Genomic DNA, 23,418 nt, shown 5'->3' on the forward strand with positions numbered 1-23,418 from the left:
TCCAATAATTATATTTTAGGAAAATTGATTTTCTTGGTAATTCTTATTATTTTAAACATTTAAATAGGAAAATTGGTTTTCTTGGCAATTCTTATTATTTTAAACATTTAAAACATTATTCAGAGATGGGGTGCAGATGTTTTACCATATTGCCAAAGGTGTCCACAATAAGAGAAAAAAGTAAGAATTCCTGGTTTAGGGACTGCTCTTTTAGAGGGATACTAGTGATGTCATTTAAAACTATTTTTTTGCTATTTTTCCTTAAGATATCTTCAGAAAGATGTTTGCTTTTTTCTTTCATAATTGTTTCACCTTCAGTATATGTGTACATGCTTGTATTCCAGCTGTTCTGCTTCATGTTTTGATTTTCTTTAGTGATATTCTACATTGTCATAAAACACATTTGAAATTGTGCCTAAAAGTGGTAGATTCAGTCACCAATGCTGAAAAATTATTTGTAATGTGTTCACATATTTGTCTCATGTTTGCTTTTTGCTATTGCTGCTGCCTTCTTTCTAGATTCATCTATAAATTATTTTGAGATGATCTGCCCTAATTAGGTTTCACGGAAAGTTTTCTACAGACTCAATTTTTCTTCAAGTACTACTAATTGGATGTAAGGTGACATTCTTATGTGCATAAGACTGAAAGATTTAGACTATTTGATGACCTAACAACATGGTAATACTTCATGGAAGCTATAACAGTTATATAGGTTTTGTGAAGCACTTTAACAAAACAATAAAACTGGACTAATTAAACTCATTGTATTGTAACTGCTGCTCAAAAGCTCAAAAACACTTTCTGAAATGCCATTTCTTTTCAGTAAACATACCAAGTACATGTACATATAGATACTGATACAAACTTTAAAAAAATTAAATAAAAAATGGGTAGTTCACCATTTCTTCTTCCAATTCAGTTTGCAGATGAGGAAGTGAGGCAAACAGGGTTAAATGATTTGCCGGAAGTCATACAGCTAGTAAATGTCTGAGGTGAGATTTCAACTCATGTACTTGAAATCATAAATCCAGTTACATACATGTACTTGATGTTTTATTAGGCAATACTGACTGTAATCTTCCACCCTCCTTCTTCATAACACCTGTAAAATAATTTTTGCTTTCCTCACCCAGCTTTTTCTTTAGCTCTTCTAGGTTTTCTTATCAGACATATGTCTAATCTGCATTTTATTTTGAGGCTTTCCTTGTAGATGTTTTCAAGTCATTTATTATCTTCTGAGTTTGTGTCTTGAGCTTTTCTGTCACCAGAGAAGCTTTTCAATGGTCAAGTTCTTGGCTGTTTACTTATTTTTCTAGTCTGTTTCTCACTTTGGACTTTTTATTAGAGTTGTGCTCTGCTTATTTCTGTGAGTGTGGTGGAGGTGATACCTGGAGTGAGTCTATGTCTTTTATATCCCTTTGCTGCTTTCACTGATGAATGGGGGACTGTAAGTTTTGAGTGTTTCCAACAGGGTATGATCCAGTGAGAATACTGATAATAGCTCTTCGGGTCTGTGTTCTGCTTTTTACCCAGGTTTTTCACCCTGCTCCCTTGCAACTGCAACCATTCCTCTCTCTACCCTGAAAGTCTAATCTGGAACTAGGTAATGGGCAACAGAGCTAATAGATGGCACCTATTTCTGTTCCCATTATAGAAGACAGCTCCTCTCAAATTTCTTAGAGGAATTCCCTCTTATCTCTTCTGACTTGGTATCCAGTCCTCTTACTATTCCTGATCATTGGGCTACTCTCCAATTTTGCTGCTGCCATGAGTCTGATGTATAAAGACCACTGGCACTGTTTCTGTCATAACATATGTTCCTGACCAGTTCCCACCTCAGTGTCCACAGACCTCTCTAAGCTGTCCTGAGCAGGAAAAAATTATTCAGTATGATTTTTAATTGTCTTTCCTGCCCAGAATTTATTTTCACACCTTTTTAGATTGTTTTGAAAAGGTTGTGTTGGGAAGGAGAGTTCTGAAAAATGCCAGCTTCACTGTGCCATCTTTACTCCACCTTCATTCATAACATCTTAAAAGTTAGTTTATACTCTAAACCAGCATTACCCTTGGCTATCAGGCTTTCCCACTTAGCAAGAAGAATGAATATTTGCTAGCTGAAGTAGTTCCTGAGATCTTCTAGCTTCTTTATTGTGGTGATTACTTACATCGATATTCTTCCACTTCTTTAGGAAATGGTCACAGTTTATGCTGATATCTTCTTTACGCATTTTCCATTTTCAATGTCTATGGCTTGTATGTACAAGTCTGGTTGAAACTATTGTAATGAAACTCAGTATCTTCTCTTGTCTTATCCTTTTTTTTTCTAATTTGGTGTTGATTTAATAATTTGCTGTAAAGAGTCACTGGTCTGATTGCACACAATTCATTTTGAAAATGGCTTCTAACTTAATAACCAGCTGATTTCTTTATGCTAAGTTATAGCCAATTTAAAGTTCTGTAATATGGAGTACTCTTAGCATCTGCCAGTAAAATACAGCCATTTCAAAAGTTATAGCAATGATATTGCCATGTTTTAATGGCTAACTTAAGGGTACTTCTCTCTTGATCTGGCATGACACCGTGGAAAAGTGTACAATAGACTTAAAAGGGGAGAAGGCAGAAGGGCTAGCATTATAGCATATTAAATTAACAATATGTACCAACAGAGAAATTCAAGAATAAGAAGCAAGAGCTATTGTTAGGAATATTCCTATCAAGATTCAACATAGACAGGAAAAGAAGTGATAACTGTCATCAGAGTATTCTACAGACCACTGGGACAGAAAGAGGAAATGGAGTCTAGGAAACAGATTGCAAGTCTAGTTTAAATGGATAATGTAATGGTAATGACAGGAGACTTGAATTGTCTGGATTATTCTCTGCACAAAACCTAAAGGTTATTGACTCTATCCTGCAAAAGGTAAAGACACTAGTAGAAATTATGTTATACATCTGGAAGAGCTAGTTGTTGCATCAGAAATTAAAGGAATTTAGGAAGAAATTATTCCATCTTAAAAGTGAATTTGTTCTTGAAAAGGGGTCAAAACTTGGTAAAGTCTAAAATTCATCCTATATTTGAGGAGGGTAGATTTCAAAGGGTTATGAGAAAGGATATGTGGAATTCTGTGAATTAAAATTCTGTAGGGCAAATCAGCCCAAGAGAGATGGGACACTCTCAAATGAAGTTCTGAGAACACACAAAAAAGTAGTTTTGATGTGGAGGAACAGAGGAAATCATTTAATAAAACTGACATAGGTATATAGCTAAGTGATATGAAATTAGCAGGGACAAATGTAAAATTTTGTTCTTGGATTCAAACATTCAATTTTACAAAGATAATATAAAGAAGATTTGGCTAAATAGGAGCATATATGAAAAAAATCGAGGGGCTTTAGTGAATTGTAAGCTCAATAAATACCAACAATGTAACACAGCATCCAAAAAAGTAAATACCATCGTAGATTGCATGAAGATATGTATTTTGTCTTGCACAAAGCATGGGGACCTGTTTCATGACCACCAAGACTTGCCCCTCTCCTAAGGCCTATTCAACTTTTTTTTTTTTTTCCATTTTTTTTTTTTATTTAGCTTTTAACATTCATTTTCACAAAATTTTGGGTTACAAATTTTCTCCCCTTTTCTCCCCTCCCCCCCCAAACGCCAAGCATTCTAATTGCCCCTATGACCAATCTGCTCTCTCTTCTATCATCCCTCTCTGCCCTTGTCTCTGTCTTCTCTTTTGTCCTGTAGGGCCAGATAGCTTTCTATACCCCTTTACCTGTATTTCTTATTTCCTAGTGGTAAGAACATTACAGTTGATCCTAACACTTTGAGTTCCAACTTCTTTAGCTCCCTCCCTCTCCACCCCTTCCCTTTGGAAGGCAAGCAATTCAATATAGGCCAAATCTGTGTAGTTTTGCAAATGACTTCCATAATAGTTGTGTTGTATAGGACTAACTATATTTCCCTCCATCCTATCCTGTCCCCCATTACTTCTATTCTCCTTTGATCCTATCCCTCCCCATGAGTGTTGACCTCAAATTGCACTCTCCTCCCCATGCCCTCCCTTCTATCATCTCCCCCCACTCTGCTTATCCCCTTATCCTCCACTTTCCTGTATTGTAAGATAGGTTTTCATACCAAAATGAGTAGGCATTTTATTCTTTCCTTTAGTGGAATGTGATGAGAGTAGACTTCATGTTTTTCTCTCACCTCCCCTCTTTATCCCTCCACTAATGAGTCTTTTGCTTGCCTCTTTTATGAGAGATAATTTGCCCCATTCAATTCTCCCTTTCTCCTCCCAATATCTTTCTCTCTCACTGCATGATTTCATTTTTTTTAAAGATATGATCCCATCCTCTTCAATTCACTCTGTGCACTCTGTCTCTATGTGTGTGTGCGTGTGTGCATGTGTGTGTGTGTAATCCCACCCAGTACCCAGATACTGAAATGTTTCAAGAGTTACAAATATTGTCTTTCCATGTAGGAATGTAAACAGTTCAACTTTAGTAAGTCCCTTATGACTTCTCTTTGCTGTTCACCTTTTCATGGTTCTCTTCATTCTTGTGTTTGAAAGTCAAATTTTCTTTTCAGCTCTGGTCTTTTCATCAAGAATGCTTGAAAATCCTCTATTTCATTGAAAGACCAATTTTTCCCCTGAAGTATTATACTTAGTTTTGCTGGGTAGGTGATTCTTGGTTTTAGTCCTAGTTCCTTTGACTTCTGGAATATCCTATTCCATGCCCTTCGATCCCTTAATGTAGAAGCTGCTAGATCTTGTGTTATCCTGATTGTATTTCCACAATACTTGAATTGTTTCTTTCTAGCTGCTTGCAATATTTTCTCTTTCACCTGGGAGTTCTGGAATTTGGCCACAATGTTCCTAGGAGTTTCTCTTTTTGGATCTCTTGCAGGCGGTGTTCTGTGGATTCCTTGAATATTTATTTTGCCCTCTGGTTCTAGAATCTCAGGGCAGTTTTCATTGATAATTTCATGAAAGATGATGTCTAGGCTCTTCTTTTGATCATGGCTTTCAGGTAGTCCCATAATTTTTAAATTGTCTCTCCTGGATCTATTTTCCAGGTCAGTTGTTTTTCCAATGAGATATTTCACATTATCTTCCATTTTTCCATTCCTCTGGCTTTGTTCTGTGATTTCTTGCTTTCTCATAAAGTCATTAGCCTCCATCTGTGCCATTCTAATTTTGAAAGAACTATTTTCTTCAGTGAGCTTTTGAATCTCCTTTTCCATTTGGCTGATTCTGCTTTTGAAAGCATTCTTCTCCTCATTGGCTTTTTGAACCTCTTTTGCCAATTGAGTTAGGCTAGTTTTCAAGGTGTTATTTTCTTCAACATTTTTTTGGGTCTCCTTTAGCAGGGAGCTGATTTGCTGTTCATGCTTTGACTTCATTTCTCTCATTTCTCTTCCCAGCTTTTCCTCCACCTCTCTAACTTGATTTTCAAAATTCTTTTTGAGCTCTTCCATAGCCTGAGCCCATTGAGTGGGCTGAGACACAGAAGCCTTGATTTCTGTGTCTTTGCCTGATGGTAGGCATTGCTCTTCCTCATCAGAAAGGAAGGGAGGAAATGCCTGTTCACCAAGAAAGTAACCTTCTATAGTCTTCTTTCTTTTCCCTTTTCTGGGCATTTTCCCAGCCAGTGACTTGACCTCTGAATATTTTCCTCACACCCACCTCACCTCCTGATCCTCCCAGCCAGTGTTTGGGGTCTGAGATTCAAATGCTGCTTCCAGCCTCAGGGCTTTGGGCGGGAGCAGGGCTGCTATTCAGTGTGAGATTAAATTTAGATGCTCAGGTGAGGGCAGGGCTGCCTCTCAGGCTCAGTTCCCTCAGGGAGTTTATGCACAGACCTTCAACAATGGATCCAGGCTCCTGCCTGCTTGGGGACCCCTGGTCTGCTGCGGCCCCTCAGCTTCTGTCTCTCGAGGGGGCCCGAGCCATGGGGGCACCCCACTCCCCCCTCGACCCGCCAAAGGGACTCTCTCCCCGACCCCCGTCACCTGTGGGTGGAGGTACTTGTGCGGCCGCTGGAGATCCCGTCCCTGAAGCCCGCTCGGATCTGTTCCTCTCGGTGCCGCGGCCACGGCAGGGCTGTACTCAGCTCCCAGTCCCGGCGCCCAGCCTGCAGCACGAAGGACCTTTTACGAGAGGTTTGCAGGTCTCTCCGGAACAGAAATCTCCCTCGCTCCAATGTTCTGTGGCCTCTGGGTGCAGAATTCGCCGTGAGTTACTTCTTTGTAGTTGTTCTATGGGTTGTGGGTTCGGAGCTATGTGTATGTACGTCTTTCTACTACGCCATCTTGGCTCCGCCCCAGGCCTATTCAACTTTAAAGTTCTCTATACAGTATTATATTTTCATCAGCATCACAAGAAGAACTATGTTGGTGGGATGCCAAGTACACCAGCATTCCTTAGAAGTCTTGAACAGCACAGTATAATTATACTAACTTTGTAAAACATACACACAAGAATTTAGTAGTGTATATGAAGCAAAGTTACATTCATGCTTTGGAAAGGTTAGAAAATATATTCCCAGTGACTTTTGTGAGTCTTGGTGTGATTTGATAGGTTGATTTAGTCCTCAACTGGGAAGAAACCTTTGTGATTTTAATTTTTTCATTTTCTCTCTTCCCTTCCCTTCCCTTCCCTTCCCTTCCCTTCCCTTCCCTTCCCTTCCCTTCCCTTCCCTTCCCTTTCCTTCCCTTCCCTTCCTCCTATTTACCACTGAATCCCAATTATTTAGCTATTTTTTCAGCCTTGATGTGAACATCTTGCCAGGTAGAGTGATATATTCAGAGTAAAAATAATTAAAATAACTAGGAAGTTATTTTACTCATTTTCAGACCTAGACAAAATGAGAGAGTATAATAAACTTCTGACATGCACACTCAGTATACATATAATGTTCCCAACTTTTCATCCCACAATATGACATTTTTCTTATTTTGATTTCTTTAAGTTCAGCATCTGAGTTCTGACAAAATCACATAGAAGTCTTGAAAAGTATAGTTTTATATGTCAAAATCTGAAGTCTTATCAACCATGTCTCATGAGAAGGCAAATGGAGTAATTGCCACATTTTCTGCCTCAAGTAGTTGGCTGCCTGAAATAAAACAGCTTCAAGGGTAGTATTGGGAGATAAAAGTGTAATTCTATTTACTTGATTGTTACTGAGTACTTTGTTTTGTCAAAGACCAAAAAGTGGAAATTGTAGGAAGATATTAACAAGACCACAATAGTCTACAAACTGACAGTTCTGAGACTGAGCTGCAGATACAAAGGTGTAAAGGATCTATTGAACTCAAGTTCAGAGACTATAAATCAAATTCTTACAACCTTTCTCTTTCCATTCCATATATTCAATGTAAAGTTGTTTTTCACATTTGTCAACATATATGCACATATATGTATATGTAATACACACATATGTATATATAATATACAATATATATACTTCCGTGTGTGTATGTATGTATGTATGAATGTATGTGTCTATGTGTGTATGTATGTATAAAGTCCTTGAGGGAAAGGACTGCTTTGCCTTACAGTGGATCCCCAGTGCTTAACATTTGCCTAGCATATTGTAAACATTTAATATATGTCTGTTTATTGTGACTGATACTGAGAATATTATCCATCTGTTAGCTGATGGCTAGTTAGTAAATTAATAAGGAATTTTCACAGGCTAGTAAGGAATTTCACAGCTGTGGTATTAGGTATAAGAGTCATAACATGTACATGTAAGGACTTCTCCTATGATTGTAAATTCCAAGTGAACATACAAAGGGTTTATGTTTAGGAGGCTCTGTTTTATTGAAGCACAACTTCACAGCAAGAATTTATTCCATACTGTTATCTCGCTGAGAACTGCTGTCCACAGGTTTATTGTCAAACTTGGAAAAGTTTTATTACCTTGGAGAAGATGAATTGAACTTTTACATAACTCCATCGAGAAGTACTGATTCACAATAGAAGCTATGTAAAATCTACTTGATGGGAATGATTTTCTATTTTTAAAAATTTAATATTTAATTTTTCCCAATACATGTGAAAAATATTTTAATATCCATTTGCTAAAGTTTAGAGTTTGGAATCCTCTCCTTCCCTCCCTAAACTCCCCACTCCTTAAGAATGCAAGCAATTTGATACAGGTTATAAGCATGCAGTCATGCAAAACATTTTAATATTAGTCATGTGAAAGAAAACACAGATCAATGTTAAAAAAAAAGAAGAATAAAGTAAAACAAAAGCATTCTTCATTCTGCATTCAGACTCCATCAGTTCTGTCTCTGGAGGTGGATAGTATTTTCCATCATAAGTCCTTCAGAATTGTCTTAAATCTTTGTATTGTGGAGAATAGCTGAGTCATTCACAGCTGATCATAGTACAATATTGCTGCTGTTATGTACAATTTTCTGGTTTTGCTCAATTCATTTTGTGTCAGACCATGTACATGTTTCTGAGGTTTTTTTAAAACTATCCTGTTCATTATTTCTAATAGCACAATAGTACTCCCAAAAAATCATAAACTAATTCTTCAGCCACTCACCAATTGAAGGGCATCCCTCAATTGCTAATGCTTTGTCACTGTACAAAGAGATGCTATAAATATTTTTGTACATATAAATCCTTTACCTATTTTTCATGTTTGGAATATAAATCTAGTAGTACTATTGCTGCATCTGAAGATATATAGGGATTTATAGCCCTTCGGGCATGACAGATTTCTATACCCCATTGACTATGTATCTTATTTCCTAGTTGCATGCAAAAACAATTTTAACATTCATTTTTAAAACTTTGAGTTAGACATTCTCTCTCTTCCTCCCTCCCCATTCATACTCATTGAGAAAGCAAACAATTTGGTGTAGGTTATACATGTGTACTCATGCAAAAAACTTCCATAACAGTCATGTTGTGAAAGACTAACCACATTTCCCTCTATCCTGTACTGCCCTCCATTTATTCCATTCTCTCCCTTGACCTGTTGCACCACAATAGTATTTGCTTCTGATTACCCCTTCCCCCAATCTGCTAGCTCTTCTATTATCTTCCCATTTCTTCCCACTCCCCCCCTATGTTCCTGCAGGGTAAGACAGATTTCCATTTCCAATTGAATTAAGCCAAATCTGATAAAAGTAAGGTTCATTTATTCAGTTTCACCTCTCCCCTCTTCCCCTCCATTGTAAAAGCTCTTCCTTGCCTCTTTTATGTGAGATGATTTGCTTAATTCTAACTCTCCCTTTCTTTCTCTCCCAGTACTTTTCTCTCAACACTTAATTTTATGTTTTAGGTATTCTCCCTTCATCTTCAGCTCACCCTGTGCCCTCTGTCTATGTGTATACACACACATACGTGCATATATATATATTCACACACATATATGTATATACATATACATACCCTTACATGTATATAATCCCTGCAATTACCATGAGAAAAGTCTTAAGAGTTACAAATATTGACTTTCCATGAAGGAATGTAAACAGTTCAACCTTGGTAAGTCCCTTATGATTTCTTTTCCTGTTTATCTTTTCATGCTTCTCTTGATTCTTGTATTTGAAAGTCAAATTTTCTATTCCACTCTGGTCTTTTCATTGAGAATCCTTGAAAGTCCTCTATTTCACTGAATGATCATTTTTACCCCTGAAGGATTATACTCAGTTTTTCTGAGTAGGGGATTCTTGGTTTTAATCCTAACTCCTTTGACTTCTGGAATATCATATTCCAAGCCCTCCAATCCCTTAATGTAGAAGCTACTAGATCTTGTGTTATCTTGATTGTGTTTCCACAATACTCAAACTGTTTCTTTCCAGATACTTGTAATATTTTCCCCTTGATCAGGTAGCTCTGGAATTTGGCTGTAATATTATTAGGAGATTCCCTCTTGGGATCTCTTTTAGGAGGTGATCAGTGGATTCTTTCAGTATCCATTTTACTCTCTGGTTCTAGAATATCAGGGAAATTTTCCTTGACAATTTCATGAAAGATGACAACTAGGCTCTTTTTTTGATCATGGCTTTCAAGTAGTCCCATAATTTTTAAATTGTCTCATCTGGATCTCCTCTCCAGGTCAGTTGTTTTTCCAATGAGATATTTCACATTTTCTTCTATTTTTTTTATTCTTTTGGTTTTGTTTTGTAATTTCTTGATTTCTCATAGAGTCATTACCTTCCAGTAATCCCATTCTAATTTTTAAGGAATTATTTTCTTCATTGAGCCTTTGGATCTCTTTTTCCATTTGGCCTACTCTGCTTTTTAAGCATTCTTCTCCTCATTGTCTTTTTGGATCTCTTCTGTCATTTGGGTTAGTGTATTTTTAAAGGTATTATTTTCTTCAGTTTTTGGGGGATCTCCTTTAGCTAGCTGTTGACTCATTTTTTAAAATGATTCTCTTGGGTTGCTTTTATTTCTCTTCCCAATTTTTGCTCTACTTCTCTTACTTGATTTTCAAAATCCTTTTTGAGATTTTTTTCATGGCCTGAGACAATTTCATATTGTTTTTGGAGGTTTGGGATGTAGGAGCCATGACCTTGCTATTTTCTTTTGGTTGTAAGCTTTGATAGTTGTATGCTTTGTTCTTCCTCATCTTTGAAGCTGTCTTTGGCATTTGCCAGCTGAGAATTCTGGAAGCAGCAGCTGCCAGCAATTCAGCAACCTGATGAGGCCTGCTCCAGTACTTTCTGTACCAGTGTAGTGTGGGCAGCATTCCTCTGAGCCCAGTGCAAGAGACCCTTTCTGTTGGCCTTCCAGATTGTTTTGGGCTGGAAATTTGTTTCACTCTGTCATTTTGTGGCTTCTGCTATTCTTAAATTTGCGAAAATTCATTTTTATAAATATTTTAATGGGTTTGGGTGAGAGTGTTCAAAAAAGTCCCAGTTCCTACTCCACCATCTTGGCTCTTTCCCCAAGCAATTAATAGCTTATTTCTTGACTTTTTACTTTATGTTCAAGTTGGACTCTAATCCCAGGGTAGAAGGGAACTATCCCAAGCTTCAGGTTTCTGTGTATATGTTTTCCAGTTTAGTGACGAGGGTCCATAATTTTTCAGTTCTTCTAAGGTGGTATGATCTAAGGAGAAGTATAGTTACTTATCTCCTGGGCTGTCTTCTGGTCTTTGAGCAACCACATCTAATCTTTTTCACCCTGAAACTGTGACCAGGTTTCCTGCTCTCCTGAGGCTGCAAGCTCTGTTGTACTATTACTACTCTATGCCCTGGGACTGAGACTCAAGGCTTGGACCTCATTTACTGATATGGAATGCAACAGAGTCCTTCACCCAATGCTAGCAAAGGGACTCCTGCAATCTCCTTCTGACCAGCTGTCAGATCTTCCTGTCGATGAATTGAGAGTTCTAGAAGTTGCTGTTGTTAATTAAATTACCCCCAAGATTTATTGCTGGCTTGCTGAGGCCTGGCCTGCCTATACATTTACATCATTGGATTACATTCAACTCTTCTCCTAACAGGACAGACCTTTTTTGCTAACCTTCTTGGTTGTCTTTGGCATAAAAATGGTTTTGCCTTATCTTTTTGTGGGTTCTATGACTTTAGAATTCATTTTGAGATGTTATTTTAAAGTTTCTTGGAGGGGAATTTGGGAGTGCACAGATGACTATCTTCCTTTTCACTACCATCTTGGCTCTGCTCTCAGCAACCCTTTCAATAATACATCTCCAATATATCACCATGTCCAAATCATACTGTTATACAAGCTTCACCAAATCTCACCTCATTTGCTTTACAATTCTCTCTTATTGTGTCATCTTTTGTCATTATAGTTTAAGTTGGCTACCTTGATTCTTTGTATGTGTATCTGTCTTGCTTATCACAGTATCTGACAAATAGATACAATGAATACTTATTTTACTTTTTGTTCATTCATTCATTCATCTCTATCATTCCTTCCCATTAACCTTTAAGGGAGATTTTAATTCCTGCCACAAAGGAAAACAGGAATCCTGGGCTCAATGGCAACCATTCTTCTGATTTTACAAAGTGGGGGACCAGGGTAGAATTGTATTTGCTCCCTTAAGTAATACTAGCGTAAAGGATGTAATTTTTAGTTTGAGGACAACCTTTCTATTGCTGTTTATTAATGGGAAAAGGAGGACCCTATGCTTGACAGCCAAGTCTTGCCTTCATTTCTACCAAATACCATTTCCATAATGAGCAAATGGACATAACAAGTATCAAAGAAACAAATTTATTCAATTCAATAGCAAAATAGAAATCTGAGAGAGGATACATAAAGTACCCAATGAGGAAGTTCTTGTAATGGGAGGGAGTTAACTCAGTTCACCCAAGAGAAAGTCCCAGATCTCACCCAAAGGGAAATTCCCTGAATTCTCTAGTGTAGCACTGTGAAGACAGGAAAATGATAGAGACTGCCAGCTCCTCTCATATTCACTTCTTTCCAGTCTTTTTCTCCCTCCAGCAACCTAGAATGGGTCGGTCATTGTCCATCTTCCCTCTTGAAGTTGGAAACCAGAAGAATCCAAAGAGATTGAAGATCCCAAAGAGAGTAAGAAACAAGATGTCTCTTCTCTCATCAATTCCTCCCATCCACTCATGCAGCTGCAGGACATTGATTCCCCACCAACAGAAATAGTCCAATAACAATGAGCTTTGGGAATTGGGTTAAATGTAAATTAATCTTTTTTTTTTTATACCTTTTCCACTTCTTAATTGTGTGGCTTTTCATAAGTCACTCAATCTCTTTATACCTTAGTTTCCTCATCTGTAAAAAAAAAGTTGGCTTTCCAAGTTTCCTTATATTTCCAAATCAATGATCCTATGATGCACCCCAGCTGTCAGTATTTTTCCTGTCTTGAAATTGTTTAATATGTGCTCTGTATTTGTCATGTATGTTTGTATCACCCCAGCAAAATATAAGTTCCTTAAGGAACCACAAACTGTTTTTTGCTTTTCTCTCCTCAGCATCTTATCATTGTACCTTGTATATAGTTAGTTATGTACATTAATAACTGTTGGTTGACATCAATAGGATATATTAATATTTCTGTCTATGTACATACAAAAATAGTGGCACACACTGTACCTTCTTTATGTATCCAAGTATAAATCCATGGCATATTTCTCCTTTTTCATTTTTATACATATACATATAAAACCATATGTCCTTGGTGACATTTTTATGTGGAAGTTAAAAAAGAAACAGAAGAATTCTGTTGAATATATACAAATTAGCATTTTTTAAGTCTTGAAAATCTATGTTCTTATAAAAGTGCCCTTCTCTCTAGTTGGTATCATTATCATGATAATTTATTTTCTCACAGGAGTCTATATTCAGTTCCTTCGAAGGATGTTACTATCATTTCTTTTTAAATATTCTTTCTTCTCATGTTTATAAATATATACATATATCTGTGTATATATGTATGTTTATATGTCCTTGTGTACATATAAACATATATACACACAAATATACCCATACATATTTACACAATACAAATTCAATAGATTCCAAAGGAATTTCTATCTTTTATAACACTTTCTGGTTCTCTAAGTGACATATGACAGTTTAGGGCACACAATGCATTGAAATACCCAACTGGCATGGGCTTATTCACCTGTGTCATCTGTAGGGCCATAGCCAGTATGCAGTATGGGAAGAAAGCTCCTTTCTGGAAAAAGATGAAGAGGAACTGCCAAGTAAGCTGGAGCTGGATAGTTAAGAATTCAGCAGGCACACCGAGCACAGAGAAACTCTTCTGCATTGATGGTATCTACAGGTTCAATCTACAATATGCTGATTCTATCATAATACAGAAAATTACTTAATTCCCACTGGAAATTTACAATAAAAAATTCTCTCCTTGAACTGCTCTTGCTTCTTTCTTTGATTAGATGATGCTATCTTTCCCCCTTTTACCTCAGGACATAAAGGACATTTCAAACCCAAGTGTGTACATTTATAAAATCTGCACATTTTGTAGATATATTTGATACAGTCCATAAGAATTGACATACGCAAATAATGAGAGGTGGGTTGTTATCCAAATCTAAATAGAAAGTTCTTATAGAATTCATGCTTTGGGGAAATTTTTTGATTAATTCTCCTAGGCATTGCATTTATCACAATTCTTTTTCTCTGTTGATGTTCCTTCTCAGGCACTCCAACCTTTAAAGTAATTTGCAAGTACAGGCCACAGGCACCTGAAAGTGACAGTACATGACAGGCCACTAGCAGTACGTGTCGACTGTTACTCAGTCCTGCAAATATATCTGTCTCTGCAGTTATGTGTTGTGTCTATGCTGCAATTCCCTGAACATTCTATGTATCAGTAGAAGCACATCATAGGTCTCTACCCCATAGAGAAAGAGACTCTAGCAAAATACAAAGTGTAGGTGAATTTTGTAGAGTAATAATTCCAAGAGAAAGAAAGGAAAAATATTGTTCAGATAAAAATCTATTGATTGATTTTTTCAGTTGGCCTGTACCTAGTCACAAAATCATTTCATAAACTAAAACATTATTTTGAAATATGAACAATCATTCTATTATCTGTTTTGAAACATGATATTATTAATTTTCTTCTTATCTAATCACCCTTTTGGAGACAAACGGCCAAGTTCAAGTCTTGTCCCTGACACGTGTTGGCAGTGACCAAGGGCCTCTCTATGTCTCTAGGTGATTCTCTCAGGTTATGTTACAAGTAGAAAGAGATTCCCCAATGGGAGTGTCTCCACAACAAAGTATTCACAAGTCTAATATATAGAAAAAAATATTATTCCATTGCTTAAGTCTTCATCATGAAGTCTAAAGCTTTGTGAGCTAAAGACACAAGAATCTTTAACGCCCAGTCTCAAGAGGTGCTTGATGAATGCTTTTGATGATGATGTGTGTTTGTCTTTCATTGCCAAAGAAGACCATGCCATCAGAGAAATGATGAGATGATTTGCACTTGACTTTGTGTTGAGTGAGGGAGGGCTGTGCAGGTCACCAGTCTCACTTCTCCTCCAGAGCCATCTGAATCCAGTGACCAGATAGTCATCAGGATGACTGGAGATGACCCAGGATGAGGCAATTGGGGTTAAATGACTTGCCCAAGGTTACACAGGGAGTGAGTGTCAAGTTTCTGAGATGAGATTTGAACTCAAGTCCTCCTGTCTTCCTGCAGTGGTGCTTTATCACTGCACCACCTAGCTGCCCCATTGTGAATCAAAACTCATACTGGTGTAGATGTAGTTTGAGCTAAACATGGTTGACTCTGCCTCCCATTCAAACCCTTCAGGATGAGTGTTGAAACAGACTGGATTTATGAAAAGAAGATGAAATATTTGAACTGCTGAATATTTGAACTTCCTGCTCTACTTGCTGATGGCAAGAATTTACTCCAAGATTCCTCTATATGTGTTATTCACAATTATTTATTTTTGGTGATACCTTAAAAGCTGTCTTGTTTTTCAATATTGAACTATGACTTTAGATAACTTCTTTTGATGTATATATGAATAGGAAAAGGGAGTTTTCACAAAATTGTAAGCTAGTGGATCACTTTTGGTCTACAGGGACATAAACACAATAAAGGTCAGAAACCTCTGTTTTGAAATGCCAAGGTACTTATGCTTTCTGTATTGTGGGGCTGAGTGTAATTAAGAAAAGATCTTGTGGTTTTGATTTATTAATAATTTGTATAAGCTTCTCAGTAGCAGAAAAATATTGTCATGTGCCTTAATTCCAGTATGATAGTTAATGAAAGAGTATTAAATAAGCAGATTTAAGTGGTGGAAGGAGGCTTGGTAAAATCAGGATGCTATCCTCAGAGGCAATCATCAGGCAAATTTATTTCCAGCAATGTCCTTCTTTTGAAGGTGGTCTGTCCAAAGTGAGGGGTGGAACAATAACTAAAGGGGAAAAAAGTGATTATGTCCATATTCCAAAGGTGAGGGCCAACTACAAAGGAATAGTTCTTCCTCAATTCAGCCAGCCTTCTTTGACAGCACCACAAATGATTCCAGTAGCAACCAAAGAATATTAGGCATTTGTAGGGATGTAATCAGCAGACCAATGGCATAACAGTCCAGTTTAACCATATTGAATAACGTTTGTCCCTCCTCCTTTACCTTTTTATGTTTCTTTTGAATTTTGTATCTGAAGATACAAAAAATGTTGCTACACAGTTGATTCTTGCTTGTAATTCAAGCTCCTTTGCCTTCCAGAGCATCATATTCCAAGATTTCTATTCTTTTAAAGTAGAAATTGCTAAATCCTATGTGTTCCTGTCTAGCTCATTGATCTTTAAATTATTTCTTTCCAGCTGCATGTGGTATTTTCTCCATGACCTGATAATTCTGGAATTTGGTTTTACTATTCCTTGGAGTTGTCATTTTGAGATCTTTTTCAGAAGGTGATCAGTGAACTCTTTCAATGACTATTTTACTTCCTGTTCTAGGATATCAGGGCAATTTTCTTTGATAAATTCTTGAAAGATTCCTTCTAGACTTTTTTTTTTTTTGGATCATGGCTTTTAGGTACAGCAACAATTCTATTTTCCAGGTCACTTGGTTTTCCAAATAAAGTATTATATTTTCTTCTCTTTTTTCATTCTTTTGATTTTGTTTGACTGATTCTCAATGCTTTATATAGTCTTTAGTTTTTCTTGCCCAAGTCTAATTTCTAAGAAATTCTTTTCTTCAATTAGCTTTTGAACTTCATTTTTCATTTGTCCAATTTTACTTTTAAAGCAGTTTTTTCTTCAGTAGGTCTTTTTTCCATTTGGCCAAGTGTATTTTTAAAGGAAATTTTTTCTTCAGTCAATTTTTGTCCTTCATTTTCCAAGTTGTTGACTCTCTTACATAACTGTCATTTCTTTCCCCAAATTTTCTTCTACCTCTCTTATTTGATTTTTAAAATCCTTTTTGATCTTTTGGAAGAATGCTTTTTGGGTTTGAAACCAATTCATATTCCTCTTTGAGGTTTTGCCTGTAGGAATTTTGACAATATTATTCTCATCTGAGTTTGTATTTTGATCTTTCCTGTTATCATAGTAGCTTTCTATGCTCAAGGATCTCTTTGTTTACCTGCTAATTTCCATCCCTCCCCATTTTATGACTTTTTAAGTTGAGATCTGCTCTTGGGGCACCCAAGCCTCTTGTGCTAGGGACCAGGTACCTGGTCACTAGCTTTCCATACTAGGGCCTCAGGTGTTGGCCAAATAATGCTTATTGTTACCTGGGTTTCCTTGCTATCATTTTGCCCTCAGCACCAGGGCTGAAAGCCTTATGGGTGGACTGCTATACTACTGACCTGCCAAGCCAGGACACAGGGGTCTTGATAACTGATTTGTCCTGTGTCCTATAGATTCCTGCTGGCTTGGCTGGACACTGTCTGTGCAGGGCTGTGCTTCCTTTTTTACTTAGTGAGACAGACCTTTCCTGAAGTTCTTCTAAGTTATCTTAAGCTGGAAAAATTGTTTCACTCTGTCTTTTTTGTACTTTCTGTTACTACAGATTCTGTTTAGAGACTTGATTTCACATTGTTTCTGGGGAGAGGTCAGGCAATTACCTGGTTTCTCTCTGCCATTTTGGTGGAGGCAACAAGGAACATTAGCAGTGTAGTGGTGACCATTCAGGAAAGGCCTGGCAGTGGAAGATATACTTAAATTGGGTCTTGAAGGAAACTAGTAATTTACAAAAGGCTGAAGTGACAAAGGAGAACATTCCAGTCATGAGGATAGTCTGTGCTAAGGCACAGAGAATAATTTATTCTCTCTACCAAGTCATTATAAATGTGATACGTCAATCCTTGCTAGAATTATTTAAGTAAATACTGTCTATAATTAATTATCACAATAATAGTGAATAATATCACCAGTCTAAAACATACTACCTCCTTATAGATTAGCACAAGTAATAACTGATTAATTCTAAAATTTTAGGTAAATGTCACTATTAACCTACACACAATTTGCCTACTGAGGAAAGTTGATATTAAGACTAAAGAAAGTTGCAGGCAAAGATGAACTCTCCAGTAAAAATACTGGGAGGAACTGTGTTATATTCTTATGGTATATAAAGAAGAAAAAAGACAATCCCTGACCAAGAAAAATTAGATTGAAATATCAATTAACATGAAACATGGTAGAATGTAATAAGGACAAAGATGAGACCAGATACATGCTTTGGAAAAAAAAAGTTGAAAGGGGATAGAGCTGTTTATATTGTCAAGAGAAAAGGTATGTACCATATGCAGGGCATTGTACAAAATGACTTTCAAAGAAATGGTGTCACCTGAGCTGAGTTTAAAGGACAAGAAACATTTCAAGAAGTAGGGGTGTAAAAGGTATGTATTCCAATTATGGGTGGATGACCTGTACAAGGGAGTAGGATTAAAGTGAAGAAAAGTTTTGATTAGATCGTAAGTGAAGAAAAGAAATTTGAGGTAAATGAAAATCACCAATAGTGATATGAAAGAATGCCCACATTACGACTAACAACAGAACTTTAAATTAATACAGCTCTAAGATTTCAACTTATACTCATCAGATTGTCAAAGTAGAAAATTTTAAATATTGGAAAAGTTAGAGGAATATAGGCACATTATTGCATATCCAAAAATTTTTTCTCTCTGTCTCTCTTTCTTTGTCAAATTCTGCAGAAAAGTAAAGGAAGAGGACTGAGAAAAGGGCCAATATATTTGGTAATTAAGATGTCATTCCCCAATGACAGGTGGAAGGAAGTTATCTGAAATTTCAGTAACTGAAAAATGTCTGTCGAATATCTATGTGCCACCTAGACTAGAACTACCTTCTGAAAAGTAGACTACAAAGATTAAAATTTCATTTCTGCTGTAAGAGATGCATAGGCCTGAATTTCCAGGGTCTCCTTTCCTTTCACCAAGAATATTGAAAAATGAATAATCTCCTTGATTGCCATTTGGCATAGGCTGGCCCTGTTATGCCACAGGCCTAGTAATTCTCTCTTTTATTGATGAACAATTTATGTCATTGTTCCAGAGACAGGAACAAGGGCATAAATTCAAAAAGTTTTCTAGTGTCAGCCTAGATTTTAGATATTCTTCATTTTCAATTTTTTATGATGGTCTGTCAAAACTTTACCAAGACTCACATTTTAGTGACTTAAGTCCTTGTCTTCCAAGAAGGGATGATTTTGCAAAAATCATGTTTTCCATGAAGTACAAACTATTGAATATAAATATGCTTGGCTAATATGTAATGCTAAACTGGTAGAGCAATACACTATTTCAATAACTAATAATGTGGCCATATCTGATATAATTTTTGGTGGCAGAGATCTTAACCCCATGATATCACCAGTATTAGAAAATTCCTTGTGGGGAAAAGTCCCTGCACCATGCAGGAAAAAAGAGACACCAAAATTTTCATTCTTGCCAGTTAAATATTTCCTGTACTCAGCAAATCAATTGGAATGCTTTTGGAAATCTCCACATTCCCAACCCTAGATAGCAACTCTCTAGTGCCTTGGGAAGGCTCAAGTATTATCCTTTCCAATAACTTCCCTGGTGCCTTCTACTAAACAGTCTCATTAAAGTCCATGCAGCAGAGTTCATTAAATAATCTAGAAATTACCATTTTTCTATGATAATCCAGGGCTATTACGGCTAGTGTTCCTGAAAATTTAATTCCCCCTCTCTCGTCATGATTACATGATTCTGCAAACAGACATTATTGACCACTGCAGCATATTGGAAAATCCAAATAGAGTTTTGAACTCACTCTCATTAAGAAAACAAGGCTTGCTTAAAATGAAACCAAACACTCTTCAAAGAAACGTGAGACATCCCAAAAGGGATCAAGAAATAATTATTCAAGGTCTCTAGATCATCAGGCAGCTCTTATTCTATGGACAGCTGATGAGGTAAAACCATAGGCACTGAGCATAGCAACATCTTCTAGGCCTGCTTCCAGCATGGCTTCCACAGCTAGAATCCAAGGAAACAATCCTTTTATAGATGGAACTTGGAAATTTCTGATGAAGCCCTTGCCTTCTCAGAGCCACAACTGGAAATAATGAGCTCAATGGTCTTAAAAAAGAAAACAACACGGATAGACTTGCATGAAATAATGATGAGGGAAATGAGTGGAATTGAGAGAACATTGTATACAGTACCAGCAACATTATTCTAAGAACAACTGTGATCAACTGTCAATTTGACTACTGCAAATAAATCAAACTAACTACAAGGGACCTATGAAGGAAGAAGCTATCTGTATCTGGAGAAAGAACTGATTGGAGAAAGAACTGATAAATAATATGGCATGGTTTCACACACACACACACACACACACACACATACACACACACATTCATACATACTTTTATAAGACAGTGGGGAGAAGGAAGAAAAAAGAAAGTTGCATAACTTTATTATATATTTATGAGGAACAGCAACTTGTTTATAATAGGTTTGCAGTTTTATTTTTTTCCTATTCTACAATGTTATGGAAATGATTGTTCTATTTCTTAAGTTCAGAATAAAATAAATAATTTTTTAATAAAAGAAGCCACAACTACTGAAGACACAGCTGGGGCCTCTTAAGGTATTCCTCTCTGCAGTTGGATTCTCACCTATCAGGTCTAGTTCTACGTTAATAGGCTGGGAGGTGGGAGGTGGCCCAATACCCGTATCATATATACACTTAAAATATCAACCATTTCAACAAATATTTGCTGATGTCCTTGTTAACTCTACTAGATCCTCCAATCCATTTAATTCAAATCTATTAGGATTTTTTAGGCACAATGCTATGTGTTTTCAGCTAGGTGACTCAGCGGATAGAGCACTGGGCAGGGATTCTGGAAGACCTAAGTTCAAATCTGACCTCAGACATTCACTAGATGTGTGACCCTGGGTGAATCACTTAACCTGTCATTGTTTTTATTTTTTTAATCCACTGGAAAAGGAAAATGGCAAACTGCTCCAGTTTCTTTGCCAAGAAAATCCCATACAGACTTACAAAGAATCAGACGTGACTAAACAACAACCACAAATGAGGTAGTTGCCACCTTTACAAAAATAAAAGAGAAATGATCTTTGCCCTCAAAGTACTTTCTATCAGTTTCTTTTGCTATGTGAGGATAAAAATAAATATAAAATATAAATCTTGGTCACTATCTACAATCATATCTTCTAAGGTGTACACAGCAATCACATGTATACCAAAGTAATATATAATTATTTTTCCTTATTTTTATGATGAGGAAGTTGGGTAAGATAATATCTAAATTTTACCCCAACACACTATGATTCCAAGAATTAGGTGGCTACGTAGATTATAAATAGAGTTGGCATTCATACTCATTTCTTGGAAAATCTTAATAATTTGCACTCACTGTCTGCTTGTAATGGAGGTCTCATTGATCAACTGTGAAATGGGCCAGTGTGATACAAATACTAATGAATGATTTTATAAGGCACATATTCCTGTTGTTCTGCATGCATGGATTTATTGACAGTAAGCATAAAGAGAAAATGAGACAGGGATATAAACCAATCTTGGAAAAATATTGCCATATGAGATTGAAAAACAGTTTTATAATATATTTTATTTCATATGCACTCACAATAGTAAACCATGACAACTTTTAAAATTATCTTTAAAGTTTTAAGATGAAGTCTCTTTTGTTTCAGTTAGAAAGAAAATAAAGCAAATGCAAAATTTTAATGATGCATAATTCACAATGTAAGCCATAAGTCATCCTTATGTGAAGTGACTTGACTGAAAAAATTATTTATGAACAATTTGTATATATTACAGGAGGACCTAACAGAGAAATTATAAATGATCTTTCAAATTTTTGTTTTGTTTGACAATCAGAATATTTTCCCATAGAAACAATGTTATAAGTAGTGATCAGAATCTTAGAATAGCTAATATATCTGTATTTAACTGGTAATGTAGATGAAATTTAATATTAGCCAGAGTTTTGAGTCCTAGGATGAGGAGATTGTGTTTTGCAGGAGAAAGAAGGAAAATGAAGGAACATAGGTAGGTCATAGCATTCCTCCCCATTCCTTGGCATAAGGACAGTCAGAGATAAAAAAAAAAAAAAGACCAGATCTCTTTTAAACACCTTTCTACCATTCTTTCTCTACCATCTGATCACCCAGTAGTTTCTAGTTCTGCTGTGGAATCCCACACAGCTCACCCTACCCTACAAAAATTATTTGTTCTCAAATTCCCAAATTCCTTCTTTCTCTCTCTCTACTACATCCATCAAAACTCTCATTCCTGTATCTAGTTAGAAAGAATGTCATCTGACTGATGCATGAATTACTTATACTTCTAAGAGAAGTGAAGCTTCTTAACCTAATGAATAGGTCTAATTGCTTTAATTCCAGGCAACATAAAAAAGTTGAAATTTTATCTTTTTTCAAAATTCCCTATATGTAGACATAGTGAATAGGACCTAATTAACTTTGATGTAGGCCCAAGCTATCCTAGGACACTTTCCAAAGGCTAGCTACTTCAAGCTACTCTTTATTTTTATAGATTTTCTCACCTCTATTTCTGAACTCACAAGCTTAAAAAAAAGAACTATACTTTCTTTTCACATAATTAATAGGGACTACTGTTATATACACAAATATCCATATCATCTATGTAATCCTATATCTGTGTTTAGTATAGTAAAATATACCATGTACATATAGTTAGATCAATAGATAGCCATGTATTTATTGTAACAGGGGCTAAGATTGCAGATTTGATATATGTGTCATTCTTCAACTGGCTATTTCATATTACTTAACTTTCAAATATCTCTAAAAGGATGTTCAAACATTAATGGTTCATAGAAAAAAATAAGTGCCTTATCGCACATTCTAGAACTTTGACTGTACTCAAGTAGACAGTGACTGAAAGACTTAGTGAGTTGATATCTAAGTGTTCATAAGTTCTGTATTTTGCTTTACTATGATATGACTCTGTAGTGAGGGCAGCTATTTGGCATAGTAAATAGTGTGTGGGTCTAACGTTGGGAAGACTTATCTTCTTGAGTTCAAATCTGGCCTTAGACACTTAATAAGTGTGTGACCTTAACTGTCTTTGCTTCAGTTTCCTCATCTGTATAGCGAACCGGGGAAGGAAATGGCAACTCACTTTAGTATTTTTGCCAAGAAAACCCCAAATGGGATCACCAAGAGTTGGACATGACTGAAAGGTCTGAACAACAATAACTCTGTATTGATTTTCTTCATTCCCCATTTCCATCCTCCCAATTGGACATTTGGTCTTATTCAGAAAGAGAGCCAGTAGACAGAGAACAGGTCAGGCAAGTCTGAGTTGAAGTTCTATTCCTGATAGGGGTGAACTTGGGCAAATCATTTATCTTTTAGTGTTCTAAGCACTTCTGTAAGACTAAGTTGCAGTGAAAGTGTGTACTTGTAT

The sequence above is a fragment of the Notamacropus eugenii genome, chromosome 6, assembly GCF_028372415.1.
Source record: "Notamacropus eugenii isolate mMacEug1 chromosome 6, mMacEug1.pri_v2, whole genome shotgun sequence".
Classification (NCBI taxonomy): domain Eukaryota; kingdom Metazoa; phylum Chordata; class Mammalia; order Diprotodontia; family Macropodidae; genus Notamacropus; species Notamacropus eugenii.